The sequence below is a fragment of the Schistocerca serialis genome, chromosome 2 (genome assembly GCF_023864345.2).
Source record: "Schistocerca serialis cubense isolate TAMUIC-IGC-003099 chromosome 2, iqSchSeri2.2, whole genome shotgun sequence".
Taxonomy (NCBI): domain Eukaryota; kingdom Metazoa; phylum Arthropoda; class Insecta; order Orthoptera; family Acrididae; genus Schistocerca; species Schistocerca serialis.
Genome location: NC_064639.1, coordinates 207,896,793 through 207,905,807, shown reverse-complemented (window position 1 = coordinate 207,905,807; position 9,015 = coordinate 207,896,793).

The window sequence follows — 9,015 nt, the reverse complement described above, 5'->3', positions numbered from 1 at the left end:
AATCAGGTCTTCAGTGAGTTCGACCAACAAAAGCTACGGCGGTCCTTCTTTTAGATGACAGTGCAAGACAACATACCAGTTTGAGATTTTTCACTCTGCAGCGGAGTGTGCGCTGATATGAAACTTCCTGGCAGATTAAAACTGTGTGCCCGACCGAGACTCGAACTCGGGACCTTTGCCTTTCGCGGGCAAGTGCTCTACCAACTGAGCTACCGAAGCACGACTCACGTCCGGTACCCACAGCTTTACTTCCGCCAGTACCTCGACTCCTACCTTCCAAACTTTACAGAAGCTCTTCTGCGAACCTTGCAGAACTAGCACTCCTGAAAGAAAGGATATTGCGGAGACATGGCTTAGCCACAGCCTGGGGGATGTTTCCACAATGAGATTTTCACTCTGCAGCGGAGTGTGCGCTGATATGAAACTTCCTGGCAGATTAAAACTGCGTGCCCGACCGAGACTCGAACTCGGGACCTTTGCCTTTCGTGGGCAAGTGCTCTACCAACTGAGCTACCGAAGCACGACTCACGTCCGGTACCCACAGCTTTACTTCCGCCAGTACCTCGTCTCCTACCTTCCAAACTTTACAGAAGCTCTTCTGCGAACCTTGCAGAACTAGTCCCGAGTTCGAGTCTCGGTCGGGCACACAGTTTTAATCTGCCAGGAAGTTTCATATCAGCGCACACTCCGCTGCAGAGTGAAAATCTCATTCTGGAAACATCCCCCAGGCTGTGGCTAAGCCATGTCTCCGCAATATCCTTTCTTTCAGGAGTGCTAGTTCTGCAAGGTTTGCAGAAGAGCTTCTGTAAAGTTTGGAAGGTAGGAGACGAGGTACTGGCGGAAGTAAAGCTGTGGGTACCGGACGTGAGTCGTGCTTCGGTAGCTCAGTTGGTAGAGCACTTGCCCGCGAATGGCAAAGGTCCCGAGTTCGAGTCTCGGTCGGGCACACAGTTTTAATCTGCCAGGAAGTTTCAACATACCAGTTGTCACACTACAGAAGAGACTGTGAAAATAGGGTGAAAACGTTACCTGGTCCCACATACAGCCATTATTTGGCATCATCAGATTTCCATGTGTTTGGGCTGCTACAAGAAGTTCAGCGTGAGATTCACTGCGCCAATACCTTTGCAAGCACGACTGTGCGTTTTAGTCGCCGGCCGGAGTGGCCGTGCGGTTCTAGGCGCTACAGTCCGGAGCCGAGCGGCCGCCACGGTCGCAGGTTCGAATCCTGCCTCGGGCATGGATGTGTGTGATGTCCTTAGGTTAGTTAGGTTTAATTAGTTATAAGTTCTAGGCGACTGATGATCTCAAAAGTTAAGTCGCATAGTGCTCAGAGCCATTTGAACCATTTGTGCGTTTTACCACGCTGGAATACATGAGCTTGTTAAAAGAATGACAAAAACTGTTGGGATTGACGGAGATTATATTGAAACGTCATAAACTAATCATCAAAGTGATGGTTTTCAGCCTGTGCTGTTGCATTGGTAAATTCTTGAGAAATAGAAAAGCTAACTAAATAAATAAAAATAGGAGACATTAAATTTTTAATTACCCTCGTTATCCTCTCTGCTTCGGCCATCATCAGTTATTTTCTACCCAAATAAGACCACTTTTAGTGTTTCATTCCATGTACTAATTCCCTCTGCATCGCCTGATTTAATTCGACTACACTATATTGTTCTTGTTTTACTCTGAACAATTTTAACGCAATTTTCCGCCATCTGAGTCAGTGTGATTGTGCGGTTGATCACGGGTGATACTGAGGCAGGGTGAGTGCGATTTTATCTCATATTGCTTTTTATTTCCTTTCTCGTGTCTTTTCCGTTTTAACCAAATTGTTTTTGTTAATTTTGTATGGGCTCTGATAACCGCAACACTGAGCTCCTCAAAGCCACAAACACACATACTCTCTCTCTCTCTCTCTCTCTCTCTCTCTCTCTCTCTCTCCCCCTCTCTCACCCACCCACCCACCCACATGCACAAACGCGCGCGAACGTAACTTCTTTAAAAATGTTTTGATACTCATCTGACAACCTCTTTTCAAGACACTATCCGTTCCGTTCACCTGTCCTTCCAAGCCCACTGGGTCTCTGGCAGAATTACAATGTCATCGGCAAGTTTACTTTTTGAGCTCTCTTCACTTTAACTCTCTTTCCAAATGTCTTCTCAGTTTCATTACTGCTTGCTCAGTGTACAAACTCAGTAATATCAATCAGAGGATACAACTCTGTCCCTTTCCCTTCCCAACAACTACATCCCGTTATGCTCTTCGACTCCTTGTAAGGGGAGTCTGGTTACTGTACGAATTGTAGATAACTTTTCGCTTCCTGTATTTTGTTCCTGCATCTACAGAATTTCAAAGACTATATGCGAGCCAACACTGCCAAAAGCTTTCTATAAATCTATAAATATTGTGTAGGTTGGTTTGCCTTCCTTCAGTCTACATACACTACTGGCCATTAAAATTGCTACACCACGAAGATAACGTGCTACAGACGCGAAATTTAACCGACAGGAAGAATATGCTGTGACATGCAAATGATTAGCTTTTCAAAGCATTCACACAAGGTTTGCGCCGGTGGCGACACCTACAACGTGCTGACATGAGGAAAGTTTCCAACCGATTTCTTATACACAAACAGCAGATGACCGGCGTTGCCTGGTGAATCGTTGTTGTGATGCCTCGTGTAAGGAGGAGAAATGCGTACCATCACGTTTACGACTTTGATAAAGGTCGGATTATAGCCTATCGCGGTTGCGGTTTATCGTATCCCGACATTGCAGCTCGCGATGGTCGAGATCCAATGACTGTTAGCAGAACAGGGAATCTGTGGGTTCAGGAAGGTAATACGGAACGCCGTGCTGGATCTCAACGGCCTCGTATCACTCTGGCAGTCGAGATGATAGGCATCTTATCCGCGTGGCTGTAACTGATCGTGTAGCCACGTCTCGATCCCTGAGTCAACAGATTGGGACGTTTGCAAGACAACAACCATTTGCACGAACAGTTCGACGACGTTTGCAGCAGCATGGACTATCAGCTCGGAGACCATGGCTGCGGTTACCCTTTTTTTTGACGCTGCATCGCAGACAGGAGCGCCTGCGATGGTGCACTCAACGACGAACCTGGATGCACGAATGGCAAAACGTCATTTTTTCGGATGAATCCAGGTTATGCGTACAGCATCATGATGGTCGCATCCGTGTTTGGCGACATCGCGGTGAACGCACATTGGAAGCGTGTATTCGTCATCGCCATACTGGCGTATCACCCGGCGTTATGGTATGGGGTGCCATTGGTTAAACGTCGCGGTCACCTCTTGTTCGCACTGACGGCACTTTGAACAGTGGACATTACATTTCAGATGTGTTACGACCCGTGGCTCTACCCTTCATTCGATCCCTGCGAAATCTTACATTTCAGCAGGATAATGCACTACCGCATGTTGCAGGTCCTGTACGGGCCTTTCTGGATACAGAAAATGTTCGACAGCTGCCCTGGCCAGCACATTCTCCAGATCTCTCACCAACTGAAAACGTCTGGTCAATGGTGGCCGAGCAACTGGCTCGTCACAATACGCCAGTCACTACTCTTGATGAACTGTGGTATCGTGTTGAAGCTGAATAGGCAGCTGTACCTGTACACGCCATCCAAGCTCCGTTTGTCTCAATGCCGAGGCGTATCAAGGCCGTTATTACGGCCAGAGGTCGATGTTCTGGGTACTGATTTCTCAGGATCTATGCACCCAAATTGCGTGAAAATGTAACCACATGTCAGTTCTAGTATAATATATTTGTCCAATGAATACCCGTTTATCATCTGCATTTCTTCTTGGTGTAGCAATTTTAATGGCCAGTAGTGTAGTTAATGAGTTCAGTATGGCCTCGATTGGCATGAAGAGCCTGTAGAACAAATGGAAGTGCATATCGAACACAAGTAAGATATAGAATATTACGTTAGCGTGGTGTCGATTCACACTGGTTGTCTAATGACAGAGGGTGTCCTGCCAGTTGTACCAGGAGTCAGGCGCCCTGGCTTTCTTGTGTGGGCGGGTCACAGTTATTTTGGGTGGACGTGCCACTTGGATACGCTTTGCGGTTTGGTCTGCTCATAGCCGTTGGCTACGGTGCTACTGACAAAGGTTTGTTTGAAGCGTTCGCGAAACGGCTTGGCCGTCGGAAAGAACAACAAACGCCGAAGTCAGAGCGATTACAGCTGCTGGCAAACGGGGTTGCTGCGTCCTAGAGGACGAGCACCTGACAGCTGGACTTTTTATCTGTGATTCCTCGAGGAAAAGGAGCCTGCAACGTGCTCTACATGTTCTACATCTGTCTCCTGAACGCTGCTTCCCGCACAACTCAGTCGTTGCTAGATGATGTAGCACAGCATTAAAAGTTGTTGTCAAGTCAGACGTTAATGACCCATGAAAAAACGACCGTTAAAAATCGTGATCTACCGGATCTCATCACTCACACAAGCTTGCATTACCAAAATTCTCAAAAAATGGTGTTCTAAAATAAATTTGTAATGGTCAGTCTGAAAACTATTTTAATTTGGTTGCATCATGTCAGAATTTTTTGCAAAATAATATCACATATTTAAAACATCTAAGTAACTAAAGAAAAAATTTTGAAATAAAACTTCTGCTAATGTCTACATTTTATAATTATTTTATTTTATTTGAGTTTTTTTGGCTTCTACGAAAAATAGTAGAAAAAGCTATCGTAGGAAGATCGTGAATACTTTGTTCCCTTTTATTTTCTCATTATTTAAGTAAATTGTTCCGTTTAATTTGCGAATGAAACTCCGTCGAAACTTAGAAAGTTACAAATGGAAGCCTACCTGTACAAATCCACTTCCACAATTAATGTAATTTAAGGTTATCAATCGAAACAAAAAAGAATCACATCGTACAGTTTCAGATCTAAACTGGTGAACCAGCTACGGACGTTCTATAACACACTGATGGAAAAAGTATTGTAGGACTAGGAAGGAGTTGTGTGACACAAACTAAATTTGATAGGCGGTTTTCCACACCTGAAAGGTGACGTCTGTTCAAATTTCGCCCCAGTTCTATAACAATGGCGCTAGTAGGGCGACTATGAGGATGCAAATCAGGTTTGCTTTAAACACCCGTGAGTTACCTATGAGATAGGACGTGGTGAGTTGTTCAAAATGGCTCTGAGCACTATGGGACTAAACTGCTGTGGTCATCAGTCCCCTAGAACATAGAACTACTTAAACCTAACTAACCTAAGGACATCACACACATCCATGCCCGAGGCAGGATTCGAACCTGCGACCGTAGCGGTCGCGCGGTCCCAGACTGCAGGGCCTAGAACCGCTCGGCCACTCCGGCCGGCGGTGAGTTGTTGTTAGTCAATAATGACTTTAATCCGACAAACATGCCATTATCAACACCTCAGTGAGTTTTAACAAGGTCGTGTAATACATCTACATGTACACGGATACTCTGCAAATCACATTTAAGTGCCTGGCAAAGGGTTCATCGAAACACTTTCACAATTTTCTATTATTCCAATCTCGTATAGCGCACGGAAAGAACGAACACCTACATCTTTCCGTACGAGCTCTGATTTCCCTTATTTTATCGTGGTGATCGTTTTTCCCTATCTAGGTCGGTGTCAACAAAAATTTTCGCATTCGGAGGAGAAAGTTGGCTATTGGAATGTCGTGAGAATGTTCAGTGGCAACGAAAAACGCCTTTCTTTTAATGATGTCTAGCCCAAATCCTGTATCATTTCTGTGACACTCTCTCCCGTATTTCGCGATAATACAAAACGTGCTGCCCTTCTTTGAAGTTTTTCGATGTACTCCGTCAGTCCTATCTGGTAAGGATCTCACACCGCGCAGCAGTATTCTAAGACAGGACGGACAAGCGTAGCGTAGGCAGTCTCCTTAGTAGGTCTGTTACATTATCTACGTGTCCTGCCAATAAAACACAGTCTTATTTAGCTTTCCCCACAACATTTTCTGTGTTCCTTCCAGTTTAAGTTGTTCGTAATTGTAATAAAGTTGAAATTACGGCTTTTAGATTAGAGTCATTTATCGTGTAACCGAAGTTTAACGAATTCCTTTTAGCAATCATGTGGATGACCTCGGACTTTTCGTTAGTTCGGTTCAACTGACAATTTTCGTACCATTCAGATATCTTTTCTAAAACGTTTTGCAATTTGTTTTGATGTTCTGACGACTTTATTAGTCGATAAACGACAGCATCATCTGCAAACAACCTAAGATGGCTGCTCAGATTGTCTCCCAAACCGTTTATATAGATACGGAACAGCAAAGGGCCTGTAACACTACCTTAGGGAACGCCAGAAATCACTTCTGTTTTACTCTATGACTTTCCGTCAATTACTACGAACTGTGACTACTCGGACAGGAAATCACAAATCCAGTCATATAACTGAGACGATATTCTTTATGTACGCAATTTCGCTACAAGCCGCTTGTGTGGTACAGTGTCAAAAGCCTTTCGGACATCCAGAAATACGGAATCAATCTGACATCCCCTGTCAATAGCAATAAAAAAAAAAAAAAAAAAAAAAAAAAAGGTGTGTGAAATCTTATGGGACTTAACTGCTAAGATCATCAGTCCCTAAGCTTACACACTACTTAACCTAAATTATCCTAAGGACAAACACACACACGCACGCCCGAGGGAGGACTCGAACCTCCGCCGGTGCACATAACACATCATGTGAATAAAGAGCTATTTGTGTTTAAAAAATGGTTCAAATGGCTCTGAGCACTATGGGACTTAACACCTGTGGTCATCAGTCCCCTAGAACATAGAACTACTTAAACCTAACTAACCTAAGGACATCAAACACACATCCTTGCCCGAGGTAGGATTCGAACCTGCGACCGTAGCAGCACCGAGGTTCCGGACTGAAGCGCCTAGATCCGCTCGTCCACAGCTGCCGGCAGTTGTGTTTAGCAGGAACGATGTTTTCTAAACCCATGTTGCCTTTGTGTCAATAGGGCTACGAAAAACTGGATGTTTCTTTTGCGATATTGCAGAAAGCATTGGCAGGAATGTAGCCAAGGTGCATGACTGCTGGAAACGGTGGTCACGAGAATGTACGGTCACAAGAAATCCGGGACTCGGATGGCCGCGTGGCACTTCCGAGAGGAAAGACCGTAGTGTTCGGTGTGTGGCTCTGGCGCATCGTACTGCATCAACAGCGGCAGTTTGAGCAACAGCTGGCACCTTAGCGATACACTTCCTTCAAGGACAGCTCCGAGCCAGACGCCCTGTAGCGGACCCGAGACTGCCGCCGTTTGCGGCTTCAGTGGTACGAAACGAGAGCTCAATGGAGGGCAGAGTCGAGGTCTGTTGTGTTTTCTCATGAAAACTCATTTCGTCTCGGAGCCAGTAATGGCCGTGTGTTGGTTAGGAGGAGGCCGGTTGAGGGCGTGCTACCAGTCTGTCTGCGTACTAGACGCGTTTGACCTATACCTCTGCTAATGGTCTGGGGTTCGATTGTGTATGACATCAGGAGCACTCTCGTGGTTATCCCAGGAACCCTGACTGCAAAATTGTCTGGTGATTCGACTTGTGCTACTAGTCATGGATAGTTCCAGGGGGAGCTTTCCAATAGGATAACACTCGCTCACACACGGCTGTTGTAACCCAACATGCTCTACAGAGTATCAACAAGTTGCCTTGGCCTGCTCGATCACCAGATGTCTCCAACTGAGCACATATGGGACATCATAATACGACAACTCCACCGTCGGCTGTTGTAACCCAACATGCTGATAAACAAAGTAAGAGCCTACGGAATATCAGACCAGCTGTGTGGCTGGATTGAAGAGTTTTTAGCAAACAGAACACAGCATGTTGTTATCAATGGAGATACGTCTACAGACGTTAAAGTAACCTCTGACGTGCCACAGGGGAGTGTTATGGGACCATTGCTTTTCACAATATATATAAATGACCTAGTAGATAGTGTCGGAAGTTCCATGCGGCTTTTCGCGGATGATGCTGTAGTATACAGAGAAGTTGCAGCATTAGAAAATTGTAGCGAAATGCAGGAAGATCTGCAGCGGATAGGCACTTGGTGCAGGGAGTGGCAACTAACCCTTAACATAGACAAATGTAATGTATTGCGAATACATAGAAAGAAGGATCCTTTATTGTATGATTATATGATAGCGGAACAAACGCTGGTAGCAGTTACTTCCGTAAAATATCTGGGAGTATGCGTGCGGAACGATTTGAAGTGGAATGATCATATAAAATTAATTGTTAGTAAGGCGGGTACCAGGTTGAGATTCATTGGGAGAGTGCTTAGAAAATGTAGTCCATCAACAAAGGAGGTGGCTTACAAAACACTCGTTCGACCTATACTTGAGTATTGCTCATCAGTGTGGGATCCGTACCAGATCGGTCTGACGGAGGAGATAGAGAAGATCCAAAGAAGAGCGGCGCGTTTCGTCACAGGGTTATTTGGTAACCGTGATAGCGTTACGGAGATGTTTAATAAACTCAAGTGGCAGACTCTGCAAGAGAGGCGCTCTGCATCGCGGTGTAGCTTGCTCGCCAGGTTTCGAGAGGGTGCGTTTCTGGATGAGGTATCGAATATATTGCTTCCCCCTACTTATACCTCCCGAGGAGATCACGAATGTAAAATTAGAGAGATTAGAGCGCGCACGGAGGCTTTCAGACAGTCGTTCTTCCCGCGAACCATATGCGACTGGAACAGGAAAGGGAGGTAATGACAGTGGCACGTAAAGTGCCCTCCGCCACACACCGTTGGGTGGCTTGCGGAGTATAAATGTAGATGTAGATGTAGGTGTAGATGCTCTACAGAGTATTAATAAGTTGCCTTGGCCTGCTGCATCACCAGATCTGTCTCCAATTGAGCACATATGGGACATCATAGTACGACAACTCCAGCGTCGTCCACAAAGAGCATTAACCGTTGTTGTATTGACCGACCAAGTTGAGCCGTGGTAAAAATTGCTGTTTTGAAGAGCGC